Raw genomic sequence first — 18,854 nt, 5'->3', positions numbered from 1 at the left:
TGGAACTTTGTGGTGTAATTTTCTTCTTTTAGTTTCTGTTCATTTGCTTTGGAATGGGAAAATGCATTATTGCAATTCCATTCCTTAGTTGTTTGTAATAGCTTTTTAAACGTGTAGTGTGAGGTTATCAAGGGGTTCAAGTGCCACTTGATTCTTCACGCAACTTGAACTTCTCGTCTAGTTTATGTTTTCCTGTTTTTTATGTTTTCTTGTTCTTTATGTTTTCCATGTCCAGGTTATGTGTGTGTTATGCATGCTGAAATTTATGTTTTACATCTCTGTGATATCTAGGTGCAAATCTTTCAACACTTAGTTGACCTTTCTTTGGTCATAGGATTTCACACACTTTGAAAGTTGTTTTTCATAATTAAGATTTGTTTTGCTGGGAAATTTTATTGAGAATTTTTGTGAAAGAAATTTAGAGATTTCTGGCTTGGAAAGGTTTGGTTTCTAAGCCTGTCCATGAGACTCACCTCCCTTTCCTGGGAACATCTCTATAAATCTTTTCCATTATTTTCTCTTTAGAAATTCCTAAAGTTTCTTTGTGAAAAATTGTTTGATAAGTGTTTTTGGCAAGATGAATTTTCATTCGTATAGAGGATTGCATTTAGGTAGCCATAGTGAGAATAAAATGCATCATACACATGAGAGTACATTCCCTTTCTTTGGTGAGGACATAAGTGCATTATCATATATATCTTGGGAGAGGGAAATAGATGATTTGATGCATTCATTCCATCTTAGACATAGTAAATATTATTTTCTTACTTTGTGCATTTCTAGTTTTATAGGACATGCAAAAGAGTGGTGGGATTATAGGCAGTCTAGAGTGGAAAAAGGAAGAAAATCTCCTATTCAAAATTGGAGTGAGTTGAGAGCATGCATGAGAAGAACATTCATACCACCTTCCTTTGATTTTGATCGTGAGTTAGAGAAAAAGAAGATTGAAATAGCAAGGAGAAAGGAGGAAAAACTCACAATACTTCTAAGAGAGATGAGGGAGTTAGAAGAAAAAGAAAGAATAAGAATTCAGAGAAGAGAGCAAAAAGAAAGAGAGAAATTTGAACTAGAATTGAGAGAAGAAGAGGAACAACTGAAAAAAGAGAAAGAGGAGAAAGAGTTAAAAGAGAAGAAAAAAAGAGAGAATGAGAGAAAAGACTTAGAAGAAAGGGAGAAAATAACACAAGAGAGTAATCTTGAAAAACAATCACAGGTGGTAGAGTTAAAGATCATTTCAAATGCAAAAAGGGACCTCATTGTTAAGGATTTGGTGTTAAATCTTTCACTAATCCCTTCCATTAGGTTCCATCTTTAAACTCTATTCACTTTGACATTAAATCTTTTGTTTTGTTTCTTTCTCAATCATTTTGTTCTCAATCTCATTCCCTTATTTAACCCTCCTCAACTTCTTATGTACCAACACACTTTGACTCTAAAATTCATTTCAAAAATCATCTTAGTCAAAGTGTAAAACATTTTTTTTTGTGAAGTGGGCCTAATACCATCTTTTTCAATCTTTAAGAGCCCATTTTTACACATTTCCCAATCACTTATACTGCATTGTCATTATGATTTTAATACAATTTTATTTGATGACTATTGCAGATATATTTTTGATCCTGGAGGAATTCATCTTTAATTGTTGTGGGCCTTAAAGAAACCTCTTGATCTGAGGACAGATCCTTTTCAAGAGGGAGGGGATGATGAATATCACCCTAAGAGGCTTTTCATAGCATTGGCCAATGCCTAGACCCATTCTTTTATGTTCTTTTATTTTTCTTTTATTAAATAAAACTTATTCTAATTGGGTTTGTTTGCTAAATGCAGCCTTTTATTCTTAAGCTGCCCATTGATATCAAGCTTGCGACCCAATTGAACACACCAATGCAAACAACATTATTCTTGAAAGTGGCATCTTGAAATCACGCTGCGTTGGGCCACTCCAGAATTGCAGCCCAAAATCTCTTTACAAATTGATGCCACGCGTGCTTGTTTCGTCCGCACACATGCACGCTACCAAAATGCTTCCTGCAACCCACCGCCCTGCTGCAGCCAACATTGTTTTCTTATATCACCTTTATTGGGCCGAGCCCAATTCATCTAACTACATGGGTTGCCAACGTCTACCATCATTTGTGTCCACCTAATTTGTGAATCAGGGAGGCCTCCCTTCAGTATCACGCGAACGTGCTTTCTGCATCGTCGAGAGCCTTATTCACTAGGGTTTTCCAATGCTTCATGCATTCTATACCATTAGTTAGGGTTCTCGATCCACACTTGGTTCACGCCTTCCATTGTAGTTGTTAGGGTTCCGTTAGTTTTCGTTTTCCTTTCTTCATTCTTCTCTCTCGCCGTTAGGAACATGTTAGACGGCGCTCCTATCTTCCGTTTTCATCTTCTCGGTTGCCAATTCGTTCTATAAAATGGCAAGCTATTTCTTTGTAATCCAACTTTGAAAATATATGAGAGTGATTAGCTTTATTGCTTTATCCTTTCACCTTCAGAGTTCAATCGAACCAGAGTTAGGGTTTTTCCCTAACCTTGCTTCACCATAGACATAGAGCGCCATTGACGGAGCTCGAGTGGAAACCTCATTGATTTCTATCTTCTTTCAACATTTCCGCTGCGAGAACGAGCGTTTGACAACGTTCTACCGAAACGGCTTCCATCAGTAGGTGGGCCTGGGCCCTAGCCCAGACCCTTAGTTCGATTATTGTGGGCTCATTGGATATCAGCGGGCTTGGATTTGGTTAAGTGTCTTAAGGTTGTCAGCCTGAACCGACTACTCTCTTTGGCGGTTTGTATATGCTGTCTTGGGTGGGTTATTCCTTTTCGCGTCTTATGTTACCGGGCTAGGCTTAGGTCAGCTTAGGCCGATTACTTGAATGATTTTTCGTGTAGGTATGGTGATCGTTTATTATTATTTTACTAAGTTGGCCCGGTGTGGTACATTATGTTTTTAAGATAAAAGATTTTCTTTCTGTAAGACCCAATATTTTCTGCCCTTATGTTTAAGTGCTGCCTCAAATCTAATTGGGCCTAAGGCTTAGCTTATGAGGAGCCAAAGACCCTAAACCAGCCTAACACTCTCATTCCCATCTCACTTTCAGAAAACGTCAGACCTCAAACCCCTTCGTTCTCAGCAGAAGCTTTGCTAGGCTTTGATCCATAGCCTTCGTCAAGGTTGCTCAAGCTCTTTCGACTCCACATAAGTTGATCCTTAGCTCATACAAGATCTTTCCTAGTCTTATTTTCGTGTTTACTCTGAGGCTCATCTCAATGCCCTTGTTCTGTTCCATTCTGCTATGTTTCCAGCCCACTAAGTCATTCCCGGAGCTGTGGTGCTCACTATTTATGTATATGAGTCATTTGGATAACTCTTTCCAGGTAAGGGAAGTTAGGGCTTTGTGTTTTAAACGATTTTTGGCCTATTCTTGGTTCTGTTTGGTGTTGTATGGGCTATATGTTACTATGAACATGCGAAGTGCTTGTGTTTGTTGTTTGGTGCGAAAATGTGACTGCTGCAGGTGAGAATAGGGGCGAGAACTCATGGTCTCGCCCAAGCGAGCTAGTCTCGCCTAAGCGAGACTAGTAGAGGCTCGCCCAAGCCTTCTGCGTGAGTTGTCGCTCAGGCGGGCCATCCTTGTTTTGAGAGAGAGAATGCCTCGCTCAGATGAGGAGATCTCGCCTAAGCAAGCTAGTGCCAATGGCCACTGTTCCAGATTGTCGAGCTCTCGCCTAGGTGAAGAGAGCTCGCCTAAGCGAAAGTCCCTCTCGCCTGAGCAAGACCCTTCTGCCTGAGCGAGGGGTTGCGCGAGGGGTGGGTTTGCTCCTTGTTTTCTTTGTTTTTGGATATTAATCATATGTTTGCACTAATTATGCCATTTAAAGTATGAATTGAGTGACCTTGTGTGAATATGATGAATTATGGTTTTTGGCTTATGAGTTTAACATGAATTGAATATGATGAGTTGGGTATGAATTTGATATAAGATATGGAATGGTTCATGGGTGAGCAAATGATGAATTTTGGGTATGATCTTGGCATGTGATTTCAATGAAATGGTTGGTATCAAAATGGCATGGTATTGGTATGAGGTGAAATTCTATATTCATGGATTGGGAAGAATGAGATGGTGTGGATTCAACATGGAATACAAATGAGGATGGATGGTAAAGTTCGGCATGAGATATTTATATGTGCATGTTAAATATTATTTGTTTGATTATGATTGGTCCATGGTCAGTGCGTAATTCCTTGAAATCTCTAGGTGGGGTTTCAGGGTCGTGCTTCAGTGGTCGGGGCGTAATTCCATGGCCCCTGTTAGTGGGTGTCTATGGTGGTCCCCATCTATATAACTCGGTAAGGATTCAAGGTAAGGATCGCATCCTAACACTCTAAGAAGTCAGTTAGTCTCACTTAGAGCGGACTGACTCATGTGGTGAGAGTAGCAGGAGGCCTGAAACTCATAATGGGCTAACCTTGTGTGAGGAAATTTATTCATTGTAACACTTATAACACATAGCTCGGGGGTGAGCAGAGGTATCCACCACAAGTGCAAGCATCCGTTGAATCCGACCAGGTTATATGTATCCAGATGAGTCGAGTCGAGTCTTAGTGTATTATTTTGGAAGATCATAACATGCTTGGGTGATTGACTGTGAAAGTATATCTGATTGCATGATAAAACCACTTTTGGCTCTAGCTTACCCTTCTGTTTTTGTTGTGTGTTCTGCTGTGTGGTACTCTCTTTTACGATGATCATCAACTTGTTGATGTGAGCAGATGCGAGGAACACCCGTGGTCAACAGGGAGGTGATGGTTCCGCTGCTTAGCCTTTGGATTGACTTCTGCCTTTGGGCTCTTCATTTAGGGCTAAGGCCCATGTATTATTTTCTCCGGGAATTGGTTTAAGTCATTATCACTCTCTTAATTGGTTTAAGTCATCCTTTATGCAATTGGGATGTTTGTAGGAGTGACGTTATACTTTTTTATCCTCGCTTCTGATATTATACTGTGTGACATATCCTTTATTTAGGTTTATTAAATAAATGGGGTGTTACATTAATGGTATCAGAGCAGTTCGTCCTTAGGATGACTTGAGGTCGTGGGTTTGTCATGCCTCACGGGCTTAAGTAGTCATGTCTAGTCAAGTTTGTCAGTGAAACCAAAAGTTTTGAGAACAGAAAACGCCTTGATAAAGTAATGAGGGTGCACACTCATGACTAGATTAAAGGTTGTTTTCCTTTCCTAATTTTAATGGTTTGGGAGAGAAGGGTGACAAACAAGAGGGTTGGTTGTGTATAAGTGATATGGTGTTGCTTTGTATGATCTAGTTTGTCTTATTGTGCCTTTGTGCCTTGTGTCTAGTGTCTACGGAGATAAGAGAATGTTGATTCAATGTCAACTTGGTATGCTCACCTTTATAAGCGTTGAATGGGGTCTCTAAGACGACGTCTTGCCTCCGAGATAGGGAGTCGATGTATGACGTATATAATTAAGCAAGGAAAGCTAAGTTTTGGGCTAATAAATTGAAGAAGATGCTAGAGTTCACAAAAATAACGTTTGGTCAGAGGGGGCTTTAAGGATAGACTCTCGGAAATGGATACTACAAGTTTTCTAAAAGGAGGCGAATCCAAAGATTAAGAACATTAAAAGGTATCAGTGCATGCAAGTGCCACATCGTTTGAGGAAAATCAACCTGATTCTACATCCCGACAAATGTTCAAGTTCAGAGTCATGCAAATGCATACAATGTTAGGAGAAGTGTCATTGAATATAGTGTCACACCTAGTGCTTCTTGGAGTAGTGGAAGAGGACCAATTGGAAAATTCTAGGCTGTAGAAAGTGGAGAGATTGCTTAGCAACGAGTAAGCTAAGAAAGGAAGAGACCGTGAAGTACGAAAAGATGGAAAACCTCTAGTGAGAGGCTGAGATGGATAAGAGGTTCATACTAGAATTAACGGTTAACAGGTAGAGAGGGGTCTTTTCAACTTTGTTAGTGGGAAGTTTCAAGGAAAAGTAGTTCCCATGAGCAAGACATTTGACCTTGGGTATAAAGTGGAAGGTTTCACGCACCAGAAGGAAGGGCACACCTTTAAAGGTTATTCTCGTATGGAAGGACAACCCAACTCATGTCGGAGCACAATGATGGAGGGAATGAAAAGAAAAGTTTTGAGTAGTTTACGTGGTGTCTACGATGGTTGATGCTAAAGTGGTTAGCACGAATAAATCTCATCTTTGAGATGCACCTTACGACGTGATGCTTGGACTAAGAGTCGGTTTTCTTGGGATCGTGTATTTTTTGATGTCTCCAGTATGGTAAAGGAGTCATGGTTGCCTTTAGGAAGGGGCTGAGGTTGAGATGATGGTTTTGCTACAATTGTGACCAAGTGGAGACTCGTTCGGGTGTGTGGTGCCTTCATGGTGACCAAAGTATTTAAATTAAAAGCCAATTTGAATTGTTTCCTTTACAAGGTTGGGACATGATCTCAAGGGTGAATTGGTTGTTTTCTTAATCTCATTTCTAGGAGATGTGATCTCCAACGAAGTTGTATCCTTTGATTTGAAGGGATATGTCAGTCGTGGTGTAACAAGTGTGGATCAAGTTGAAAGGTGAGGGCAGGGTGTCATGTGAATCAGAGTTATATGACAAAGGCAAGCGAAAAATAGACACAAGGAATCTCAGTGGTAGAAGAGTTATAGATTTTTCCTGAAGTAAACATTAAAATTTTCGCTTTGGAGTGGTGAAGTTCCCTTTTGCATTTGGGTCTGAAGTCGAACTTGTGCTGATAGTTTCTAATTGGAGGCTTTATGCTAGGATTATGAATAAGAGAAACAAGTGAAAGAGTTGTTAGAGACATAATGGTATAAACTCAGTATAATCACCAAGATGACTGTGAGTTTGGTGAATCTTTAAAAAAAAAGATGTGGTGTGTCACGCCATTCAAGAAGAGTATTGACTAAGGTTGGAGTGACTAATAAGGAATTTGATTTTAAAAGGATAGGTACATTGTTGAGAAAATGGAACGCTAAGGCTATCAAATATGGAGTTTAAGGGGTTCTGCAAGTTTGATAGGGGTCTCGAGGAAGATTTCTCAACAACGATTTCTTCCTTGTCATGACGAATATGAAAGGATCATTATTTTGAGTAAACAAACAAGTGAGCTTGGGTATGGATCAAAGTAGCGCAGCGGGATGGTGGTAGATGATGCTTAGAAATGGTAAGAGGTGCGCGAGAAGAACTATCTTATTCAAGACCTAGAGATCACTACGAAGACTAGTTCTTTAGAAACATCAAAGGTTTCGTCCTTGTGAGTATCGGGTAAAAGGGTGCAATGATCATTCAGAGTTGGAAGTGTAGGGTTGCACAGAGGAAGTTGGACCAAGGAAATGAGAGGTGGTTGAATTATGTTTTCAAGTTAGGGTACCAGCCTTGAAGTAAGGAACTAAAGGTAGGTGTTTATTTCTAGAAGAGAATTCAAGATCTGGGCTTGACAGAGTAAGGGTTGGCGGAGAAGTAAGTGTCTAAGTTAGGAGGAGGAGATGTGAAGAGATTTCCTTGGTCTAGTTAATTCGACAAGGACAAGTAAGCTTCTCAAAGAGGTTGGGAAAAAGCCAAATCGGGCAATCTTAGTTTGAGGTGTATCGTAGAGTTGCTTGGTGCAAAACAGACTAGAGATTTGGAGTCAATGGGAGTTATGGTTCTGTGGTTTGGTGGAATTATGGTTACGAGTCAGGGGATAAAAAATGAGGATAGGATGCCAAAACGATATGGTGATGGAATCAGTTGAGAGTTTTAAATTGAAAATGGAATAACTTGGTAGGGAACTTTGTTGCCTTGGTTGAAGCCAACAAAGGAAGTAAGATGTTATGAGTATCGTTATGCGTAAAAAGGGTCAAGAGTGTTGATGGTGAGGCAGTAAGCTAGAACTCAATAATGATCAAGTCAGTGGAGTGAGACATAAAGGAGTAAACAAGGTGATGGGAAGAGATAACGAACATCCTTTAGTTTGAGACTTAAAGTCATCGGATACTTTGATAAAACTTACAAGAGGTAGTGGAGAGCATATGGTAGACGAGTTGATATATCAAATACAAGTTGGTTGGGGAGGTAAGAAGGAGTATCCCAGTTTTAAGGTTGCAGGTTGGAAGTTACTTCGAGAGTAGTGACTAAACCAATCTACATAGTCGAACACATATCGCTTAGCACAGAGGCAAAGTTTCCACTGACTATAGGTGTTGGAGTCGTTTTATTCGTCATGTCTAAGTGGTGGTTGTCGGATGAAATAGGGAAAACGTAGTTCCCTTCCCATCTCGTCGGTGAATTTTTGAGGTCGAAAATTTTTGTTGTTGGGGAAAATGTAAGACCCAATATTTTCTGCCCCTATGTTTAAGAGTTGCCTCAAATCTAATTGAGCCTAAGGGCTGGCCCATGAGGAGCCAAAGACCCTAAACCAGCCTAACACTCTCACTCCCATCTCACTTTTAGAAAACATCAGACCTTAAACTCCTTCGTTCTCAACAGAAGCTCTGCTAGGGTTTGATCCTTAGCCTTTGTCAAGGTTGCTCAAGCTCTTTCGACTCCACGTAAGTTGCTCCTTAGCTCATACTAGATCTCTCCTAGTCTCATTTTCGTGTTTACTCTGAGGCTCAACTCAATGCCCTTGTTTTGTTCCATTCTGTTATGTTTCCAACTCACTAAGTCGTTCCCAGAGCTATGATGCTCACTGTTTATGTATATGAGTCATTTGGATAGCTCTTTCCAGGTAAGGGAAGTTAGGGCTTTGTGTTTTAAACGATTTTTGGCCTATTTTTGGTTCTGTTTGGTGTTGTATGGGCTATATGTTACTATGAACATGCGAAATGTTTGTGTTTGTTGTTTGGTGCGAATATGTGACTACTACAGGTGAGAATAGGGGCGAGAACTCATGGTCTCGCCCAAGCGAGCTAGTCTCGCCTAAGCGAGACTGGCAGAGGCTCGCCAATGCCTTCTGCGCGAGTTGTCGCTCAAGCGGGCCATCCTTGTTTTGAGCGAGAGAATGCCTTGCTCAGGGGAGGAGATCTCGCCTAAGCAAGCTAGTGCGAATGGCCACTGTTCCAGATTGTATAACTCTCGCCTAGGCGAAGGGAGCTCGCCTGAGCGAGAGTCCCTCTCGCCTAAGCGAGGGGCTGTGCGAGGGGTGGGTTTGCTCCTTGTTTTCTTTGTTTTTGGATATTAATCATATGTTTGGATTGATTATGTCGTTTAAAGTATGAATTGAGTGACCTTGTGTGAATATGATGAATTATGGTTTGTGGCTTATGAGTTTAACATGAATTGAATATGATGAGTTGGGTATGAATTTGATATAAGATATGGAATGGTTCATGGGTGAGCAAATGATGAATTTTGGATATGATCTTGGCATGTGATTTCAATGAAATGGTTGGTATCAAAATGGCATGGTATTGGTATGAGGTGAAATTCTATATTCATGGATTGGGAAGAATGAGATGGTATGGATTCAACATGGAATACAAATGAGGATGGATGGTAAAGTTCGACATGAGATATTTATATGTGCATGTTAAATATTATTGGGTTAAATATGATTTTGGTCCCTCAAGTTTCAGTGAATTTTGGAATTAGTCCCTCATCAAAACTTTATACCAATTTAGTCCTTCATCTTTCAAAATGTGTGAATTTAGTTCTTTTAACCAAATTTTATTAAGTTTATCTGACGTTTCAAGCACATTTCATGATAGTATTTAAGTTAGCATTGAAGCAAAAATGTGTCAAACAGTGTAAATAATTTAAATACTATCATGAAATGCGCTTGAAACGCCAGATAAACTTAATAAAATTTGATTAAAAAGACTAAATTCATGCATTTTGAAAGATGAAGGACTAAATTGGTCAAAAGTTTTAATGAGGGACTAATTCCAAATTTTGCTGAAACTTGAGGGACCAAAAACATATTTAACCCAATATTATTTGTTTGATGATTGGTCCATGGTCAGTGCGTAATTCCTTGAAATCTCTAGGTGGGGTTTCAGGGTCGTGCTTCAGTGGTCGGGGCGTAATTCCATGGCCCCTGTTAGTGGGTGTCTATGGTGGTCCCCATCTATATAACTCGGTAAGGATTCAAGGTAAGGATCACATCCTGCCACTCTAAGGAGTCAGTTAGTTTCACTTAGAGCGGACTAACTCCTGTGTTGAGAGTAGTAGGAGGCTTGAAACTCATTAAGGGCTAACCTTGTGTGTGAGGGAATTGATTCATTGTAACACTTGTAACGCATAGCTCGGGGGTGAGCAAAGGGTATCCACCACAAGTGCAAACATCCGCTGAATCCGACCAAGTTATATGTATCCGGATGAGTCGAGTCGAGTCTTAGTGTATTGTTTTGGAAGATCATAACATGCTTGGGTGATGTATATATAATTTACTATGAAAGTATATTTGATTGCATGATAAAACCACTTTTGGCTCTAGCTTACCCTTCTGTTTTTGTTGTGTGTTCTGCTGTGTGGTACTCTCTTTTGCGATGATCATCAACTTGTTGATGTGAGTAGATGCGAGGAACACCCATGGTCAACAGGGAGGTGATGGTTCCGCTGCTTAGCCTTTGGATTGACTTCTGCCTTTGGGCTCTTCATTTAGAATTATATATTAATTACTTGCATTTTTATTTGTTTTGTTATTGATTTAACTTTTCATCCGAGTAATTAGTTGAATTAGAAAAAGTAGTTACTAAAATTAGTAAAATAATAGAACTAAAGACTAATTTTTTTATTATCAATAATCATCTAAATGTAAAAAATAATAATTAAGAGAATATAATTGTAAAATCAAAATAGGAGACCATGTATCTCTATATATGTAGTTGTGTATTATTATTATTTTTATCAATACAAGATATTATTATTTTAGTTAGACACCCATTTTATTTATATTTACTACATAATCATGTTCCAACTACTTGCACTTTTTTGTTCCTTTTGTTGTTGATTTATCATTACATTGAATTAATTAATTAAAAAAAATAGTTATTACTATTATTATTATTATTATTATTATTATTATTATTATTATGGGTAAAGAAGTAATTAGAAAAATTATTAACTATAATATACGAAAAATTATTAACTATAATATATTAGTACTATTATTATTATTTACGGTAATTAGTACTATACTTATCATAAATAATATTAGTATTATTAATATTATTTCCGTTTTGACACAAGATTATATTTTTATTATTTGGATTATAGTATTTAGATACACATCTTATTTTATATACTACGAGATTATATTTTAATTACTTGCATTGTTATTTGCTTTGTTGTTGGTTTGTTTTACATTTGAGTAATTAGTTGAATCCAAAAAAGTAGTTACTAAAATTAGTAAAATAATAAAACTAAAATGTAGTTTTTTTATTATGAATAATCATTTAAATTTAAAAAATAATAATTACCGTTAGTATTAATATTAATATAATAATAATAATTATTATTATTATTATTTGTATTTTTATTTTAAATAATATTAGTGTTATTATTATCATATTAATATCAATCTTAGTGTTATTATTTAAATTGTAGTATTTTGATACACATTTTACTTTTATCTATTACGGATTATATATTAATTACTTGCATTTTTATTTGTTTTGTTGTTGATTTATCTTTACATCCGAGTAATTAGCTGAATTAAAAAAAGTAGTTACTAAAATTATTAAAATAATAGAACTAAAGACTAATTTTTTTTATTATCAATAATAATTTAAATTTAAAAAATAAGAAATAAGAGAATATAATTGTAAAAACAAAATATGAGACCATGTATCTTTATATATGAAGTTGTGTATTATTATTATTATTATTTTTATTTTTATCAATACGGGATATTATTATTATAGTTAGACACCCATTTTATTGATATTTACTACATGATCATGTTCCAATTACTTGCATTTTTTTATTCCTTTTGTTTCTGATTTATCATTACATCGAAGTAATTCAAAAAAATAGTTTTATTATCATTATTATGAGTAAAGAAGTAATTAGAAAAATTATTAACTATAATATACGAAAATTAATACTTAAATTAGGAGTGAAATTATTAGTATTACTATTAGTATTATTACTATTATATTTTGTTATTGTAAAAATTATTAACATTAGTAGTAATAGTAAAATTATTACTATATTATTATTGTTATTATTATTATTAGTATTATTAACAATATTAATATATAATATATTAATATTATGATTATATATGATTGTTGTTATTATTAAATTTATTGATAATATTGGTAATAGTAAAAATATTAGTATAGTATTACATTTAAATATTTATGTAATCAAAATTGATAATATTTATTTTTATTTTATTTAAATATTTCTATTACAATGACCATAAACTATAAATATTATTATTAAATATATAAAACCATAATATTGACGTACAATGTTATAATCTAACTTACCACAATTGAAGTACAATTAGGTTAAAAAATTATTGACGTAGCTTAACAATGAACAAATCAAATATAGCAGTTTAACAATTAATATATACGCTTAACCACCTCTACAGTAATTTCTTTTAAATAATTGGTCAGTCATAAGTAATTAGGACTTTCTTGTAGTACAATATTTCAATTAGAAAACTTAAAATGTTATCAAATTTAATAAAAAATAATAATCTTTTCTATTTTTAATTTAAAATGTTTTTTTAAATATGTATTTATGGTTGAATATTTCTCAATGTTTCTATATATTTATATTTTTTATTTTTTAGACAATGATAATTTTACTAATATTTCATTATCTTATTTTATTTATTATATTATATTTCAATTATGAAACTAAAAAAATTTATCAAAACAATTAAAAAAGATACTTTTTCTTTATTTTGAATTTAAAATACTTTGAAAATACTTCTGTATTTTTATTTTTTTCTCATTTTTTAATATAATTCTTGTACCTGATCGATACTATTTTGGTGCGGAACCAGACGATCTCAAGAACCCTCTGTGTCGAACCTCTTCCTGTTCCTCCCTGGACTCCTCTTGGATCTCCCTACCGCTTACACTCCGGGGGTGGGGGTACCTGCAGGCACTCCGACGCTCAAGTCAGTAAGTGATTCGATATGAGGTGTAATTGGTTCAATGAGAAAACCATACCTTTACGTGTTCACTAGGCATTAATTTATACTAATTTCTTAATGGACCTGTTATTATTATTTGCGGGCCGTTTGTATTCGAGGATCAATTCTTTCCCTTTCCGACTGCGGTTGCACGCATCGGTTCTTTCCTTATTGACTGAGATTGTTCGTTTGTGCCTTTGTTAAAGATCAGCTCTTTCCATTCTGAGATTTGTTCGTCTGTACTTTTGTTAAAGATCAACTCCTTCCTTTTTAGGGTTTGGCCATCTGTACCTCTCAAATATCAACTCCTTCCTTTTTGGGGTTTGCCCGTCTGTACTTTGCCAGATATCGACTCCTTCCTTTTTGGGGTTTGCTAGTCTGTACTTTGCCAAATATCAACTCCTTCCTTTTTGGCTGAGATTGCGCGCTGCTCCTTTGTACCTCTGCACCATAATCCCATATTCCATCTGCCACTCCTTTGGGCCGGGATGTACTCGGCCAAGAGGGCCGGGATGTACCCGACCATCACACTTATTGGGCTGTCAGAGTCGCGCTGGATCGAAGCCCCTGCGATTGGGCCAGAGTATGAGGGTTCTCTTACCTGGGCTGGGATGATCTCGACCATTTTCCCCTTACTGGGCCGAAAAGTACCCGACCATACACCAACATCAGCCCCCTTAGGCTCGTAGTGAACAAAGTTCACAAGAGGCTATGATGTGTTGTCTTGGAAATGGTACTGAGATGTCCCCAACCACTTGTGTTTATGAGACTTGCTTTAATTATGGGGAAAGGGAAAGTAGTAACTTGGCTCGTCGTTTGAGGCTATCTTGTCATAATAATGAGATGTTGTAGGTGGGGAGTTAAAGGAGATGTGCCGACAACCGTTGGATGGAGCGAGATCTCATGGTTATGAGGGGGTTACCCTTGTGAAGGTGGTCCACTATAAATAGAGGTGGGGTCTTGGTGTTGAGGCAAAGGATCCATTTAGGAAGTGAGCCAACTCCAGCCGAGCGTTTCCTATCAGCACCACCCCAGGTATGTCATCCTTCTCTGCTTATTATCTTTCCAGCAGGCATAGTGACTCAAAGGAGGAGGGGACCGTGTCTCACTCCCCATGTTGTGATAATGCTCAGAGGGACGATGAGGACTTTGTAGGTGCCGAGGAGTTCTCGGCCCTGCATCACCCGGGGTACGAATGGGTAGATCCCCGGGTGAAATCCCTTTGTCTAGGTTTAGTAAGTTTGCAGCCATAGTTGATTTTCGTAAGAAGTATGGCATTCTAGCTGATATAGTAGACGATCGCATTGTTAGTATAGAGCGAGCCAAGAGTGGGGATAGTGTATGTCACGGTCGAGAAGGTCATTCGCATGATTTTTTCTACATGTACTCTACCTTAATCTATGATTTGCATGTTTGTCTTCCTTTTGATGACTTTACAATGGGAGTGCTAAGGGTACTAAATGTTGCACCCAATCAGCGGCATCCTAACAGTTGGGCGTCTGATGAGTCATTATTTTCTTCCATTCCAATAGCCTTTGTGTACCCATTAGACAGTTGATTAGTGCTTAATTGTTCATCTTTAGAGTGTTTTTCATCTGTTGGGCTTTATTGGGCCATTGTTCCGAATTTGGACTAATTTCACATTATTTGGCCTAATTTGTGTTTTTAATTATTTTCAGATATTTGCGTGAAGCAATTTTGGAGCTTGGACATCAATATTCAGTTGAAGAGAGTCGCCACATCATTTCCACATCATTTCCATGTCATTTCCACGTCAGCAAAGTCAATGGGTCAACATTTGAGGCCCAGAGTGGCATTTTTGTAATTCTGCAGCTCATAATGGCAGTTTCGCAATTCTGAGTGGCTGGGGGTGAAATGACTACGAGAATTAGGTCTGCATGGAAGGGGAGTCGCTACTTCATCTTCTCCATTCTCTCCAACTCCATTTTTTTTCGTGCTTCCATGGATGTCCCCCTTACGGTTTTTCACATTTTTGGGTCATTTTTACCGTTTTTATGCACATTTGACAGTACCCATTGAGGGTTTTGCGTTTTGATTTCGTTTTCTACATTGGGCAACTCGTTTTGTGATTTCATTGACTTGGAACAATACCCATTCATGGGGCTTTCGCATTTATATATGATAGCACCGTTTTGCATTCCATTTAAGCTTTGAAATCTTTATTTTTGCTCTTAAATTGCGTTTTTCAGATTTCATAAGTTAGGGTTCTTGGTTCTGTTTTTGTGATTCCAGTTTTGAAGTGTTTAATTGCTCATTTCCATGTCTAGCTAAATTCGTGTATTGACTCCTTGATGAAAAATGCAATGAAGCTTTGAGGTTGTGCTTGTTTTGTGAAATCTGCCATGTTTTTGTTCTGAATTCGTGGAATGCATGTGGTGAATCTGTTAATGCTTAATTTTCAGAGTAATTGCATATGCTTTGGTTAATATATGTTCATGCCTAATGTATGTAGCTTGGTTGTCACGAATTTAAGGATGTGTGCATTGCTTAAATGCATAATGAAGCTAGATTGTAATTTTCGCTTAGTGAATTATTATCTAGTGGATTGAGATAAGGCAGAGTTGGTGTTAATTTGGTAGCCTATGATAAGTGAAATTGCGTTTGAATCAAGGATGTCAATACGGTTTTAATCACTATAGCATTTAATTTAATTTGTTTATTAGCATTCTGAATGTGTCTGCCAACCCCCCATTCTATGTTATTATTGTGTTCATCTGGAAATTTCGCTTTGAATGAAAATATTGGTCGTTGGGAGACGACTTGGTTCACTTTCATGTACTGCATTTAATATGATTTAATTTGGTGGGGTACGACCTCTATCAAATTTGGCCCCGTTGCCGGGGACCAATCGTTTCGTTCAAAGTAAAATTTTCAGTGTGTTTGTGTTCTGTGTTTTGGTGTGTGTGTAGTTCAAGTGTGGTTGAGTTGGTATATGTTCATTGTTATGTTAATGTTGTGTTAAGTTCAGGGCCTGTTTCCATTCCTGTGTGTTTCTGTGTAGTGTAGTGAATAGTGTCGCAGCGCGCATGAATAATGTCATTTGTAGTAGTGAATTGTGTATGAATAGTGTTTGAATCTGGCATTTAACTTCTGGATTTTTGTTCTGGTAGCTACGGTGCTTGTTTTGACTTGAAATTTCCCCCCCCCCCACTTGTAAGACATTGAACTTGATAGGAAAAATAGCTAGAGCAATTGGTATGGTCTGAGTTAAGAGATTCAAAAAAAAATTTGGAATAATTTTTAGTGAAACTTCACAGGACCATAACTTTTGCTCTGGTTATCAGAATCACTATTAATTTATATGCATTTGGGGTGGAATTTGATTTCCCACCTTGTCTGATGAAGGATTGACCCCAACCAAGGATGGAGACACATGCTTAAGAAGACTAAGCATGTTTAGAAAGGAAGTTCATTAATCCTTCATCCCTTTCATTTGTGTTTGTTATTTTTGATTCCCTAAGTTGACTTAGTTTAATCAACTTTAGTTGACTTGTTGACCTTTGACTAGGTTTGACTTGTTGACTATAGTTGACTTGACTTAAGCCAACATGCTAATCTATGTTTATTTGCTTTGTAGGTTAATTAGGAGTAAGAAAGCAATGCTAGGTGGTGCATGGTGATTGGGGAGCATAAATGATGTGGAGGAGAGAGTAAAGCAAAGGCATAAAGCATAAAGTAAAAGCCATAAAACAAGTGTACCTATGTACCTTTGGTCTCCTTTGTTTTTAGCACACTTTGGCCACATTTTGGAGACATATGAGACACATTCTTTGTCTCCTTTTGTGCTAGAACGAAATTAGCCTTGCACACACCATAGTTAGCTCTTTTGTCTCTCATTTTTTGTAACCTTATTTGACCTAGTTTCTAGAAGCTAGGGTTAGGTTTTTGTAGAGACATCCTTAGGTATCTTTTATTTGCTTAGAGGCCCCTAAACTCTTCTATATAAGGGGTGCTCCTAGACATGTAAAAGGGTTAAACATTTTGAAGTGAAAACACTCTTGTGTCTCAACCATTTGTGAGAGTTTCCTCCCTTGGGAGTGAATACTTTTAAGCCTTATCTTGCATAGCAAGTGGCGGCACACATCCACTCATCTTCAAGGTTGCCATGGCTTCTAGCCTAGCCTTGTAGTGGCGTGCTTCTCACATTTTTACCATTTCTTTCCTTTCCATTTTATGTTTTCTTCTTCCTTTAATTGTTCTTGGTTTTTTATGGTTTATGTCCTTTCCATTTCCTTTTCATTTTTGAATCAATCCATCATCTTCTTCTCTTGAGCTTTGTGAAAGGAACCTTCACATCTAGATAGCTTGCTATCTTAATGTCCAGTGGGGATTTCACTTAGCTTTCTTAATCAACTCACACCATATTTAATAATCTTAAAAGAAAACAAGATAATCCTTCATCATTGTCAAAACCCGCTCCGCCGGTTTGCAAACTTAGATTCTCCAGAAAATGCCATTTTCTACATTTCAGCAATGTTTTTTGTGATTTTTCTTCATTTTTTCCACTTTTGAAAAATTGTCAAAAATACTTGTGCTTTGAGTTTTGATTTGATTTTTTCTGTGCTTCTGTTTGACCACTCAAAGGAATAGCCTACCAAATTTCAAGTCATTTGGAGTTCGTTTGAGTATACTTGTAGTTATACCCTATGTTATGCCAATATCACTACAATTAATGCTTTTTGGTGCATGACTAGGGGAAACCCAAGTGAATTACAACCATTTGACCCTGAGATTGATAGGACATTCCACAGAGGAAGTAGGCATCTTAGGAATCCGTCTTTGCATGCTCAATATTCAGTGACTTTTCCTGACTCTTCTGATTCTCATCATACTCCTAACACTTCTCATTCCTTGCATTCTGAGCATATTGTTTATTCTGAGCATTTTGATTTTTATACTGATAACATGGCTCAACCTCCTCCACCTCATGAGAGAACCATGAGTGAGCTCACTGCACCAGAGTTCACTTATGATAGTTTATGCATTCAATACCCTAAGGAGGAGGTTCCATATGTGCTGAAAACTGGTTTAATACACTTGTTGCCAAAGTTTCATGGTCTTGCAGGTGAGGACCTGTGCAAACACTTGAAGCAGTTTCATGTCATCTGTTACAAGAGGACCATGTATACTTGAAGGCTTTCCCTCATTCTTTGGAGGGTAATGCGAAAGACTGGTTGTACTACCTAGCACCCAGGTCCATCACAAGCTGGGATGACCTGAAGAGATTGTTCCTTGCCAAGTTCTTCCCTGCTTCAAGGACAACAGCCATAAGGAAGGAGATTTCTGGCATCAAGCAGCAATCTGGGGAGACCCTTTATGAGTACTGGGAGAGGTTCAAGAATCTCTGTTTAAGCTGCCCACACCATCAGATCTTTGAACACCTCCTTCTGCAGTATTTTTATGAAGGCTTGCACCACATGGATCGAAATATGATTGATGCCGCAAGTGGTGGTGCCCTTGGTAACATAACCCCAGCTGCAGCCAGACAACTAATAGAGAACATGGCTTCAAATTCTCAACAATTTGGCACAAGGAGTGATGCCATAATTGTTAGAGTTGTTCATGATGTAGGGGCAGCCGAGTACACGAAGAAGTTAGAAAGTAAGATTGATGCTCTTACCACACTGGTCAATCAACTTGCTTCCAATCAGAGAGCTCCAACTGCAAGAGTTTGTGGCCTTTGTACATCTGTTGAT

The 18,854-nt window shown here is 37.4% G+C and overlaps 1 non-coding gene across 1 annotated transcript; it reads right to left on the bottom strand.

Annotated features, from left to right (window-relative positions):
- Positions 1–18,422: 18,422 nt before the first annotated feature.
- Positions 18,423–18,529, bottom strand: LOC114164916 (small nucleolar RNA R71). The gene has a single exon (XR_003599651.1). It is a non-coding gene; the product is annotated as a small nucleolar RNA R71 (small nucleolar RNA).
- Positions 18,530–18,854: the final 325 nt, after the last annotated feature.

This window comes from Vigna unguiculata, chromosome 9, assembly GCF_037176805.1.
Source record: "Vigna unguiculata cultivar grain cowpea cultivar isolate G323 ecotype 2 chromosome 9, ASM3717680v1, whole genome shotgun sequence".
Lineage (NCBI taxonomy): Eukaryota > Viridiplantae > Streptophyta > Magnoliopsida > Fabales > Fabaceae > Vigna > Vigna unguiculata.
Note: the sequence above shows the minus strand (reverse complement) of the source record. Positions and strands in the feature narration are given on the sequence as shown.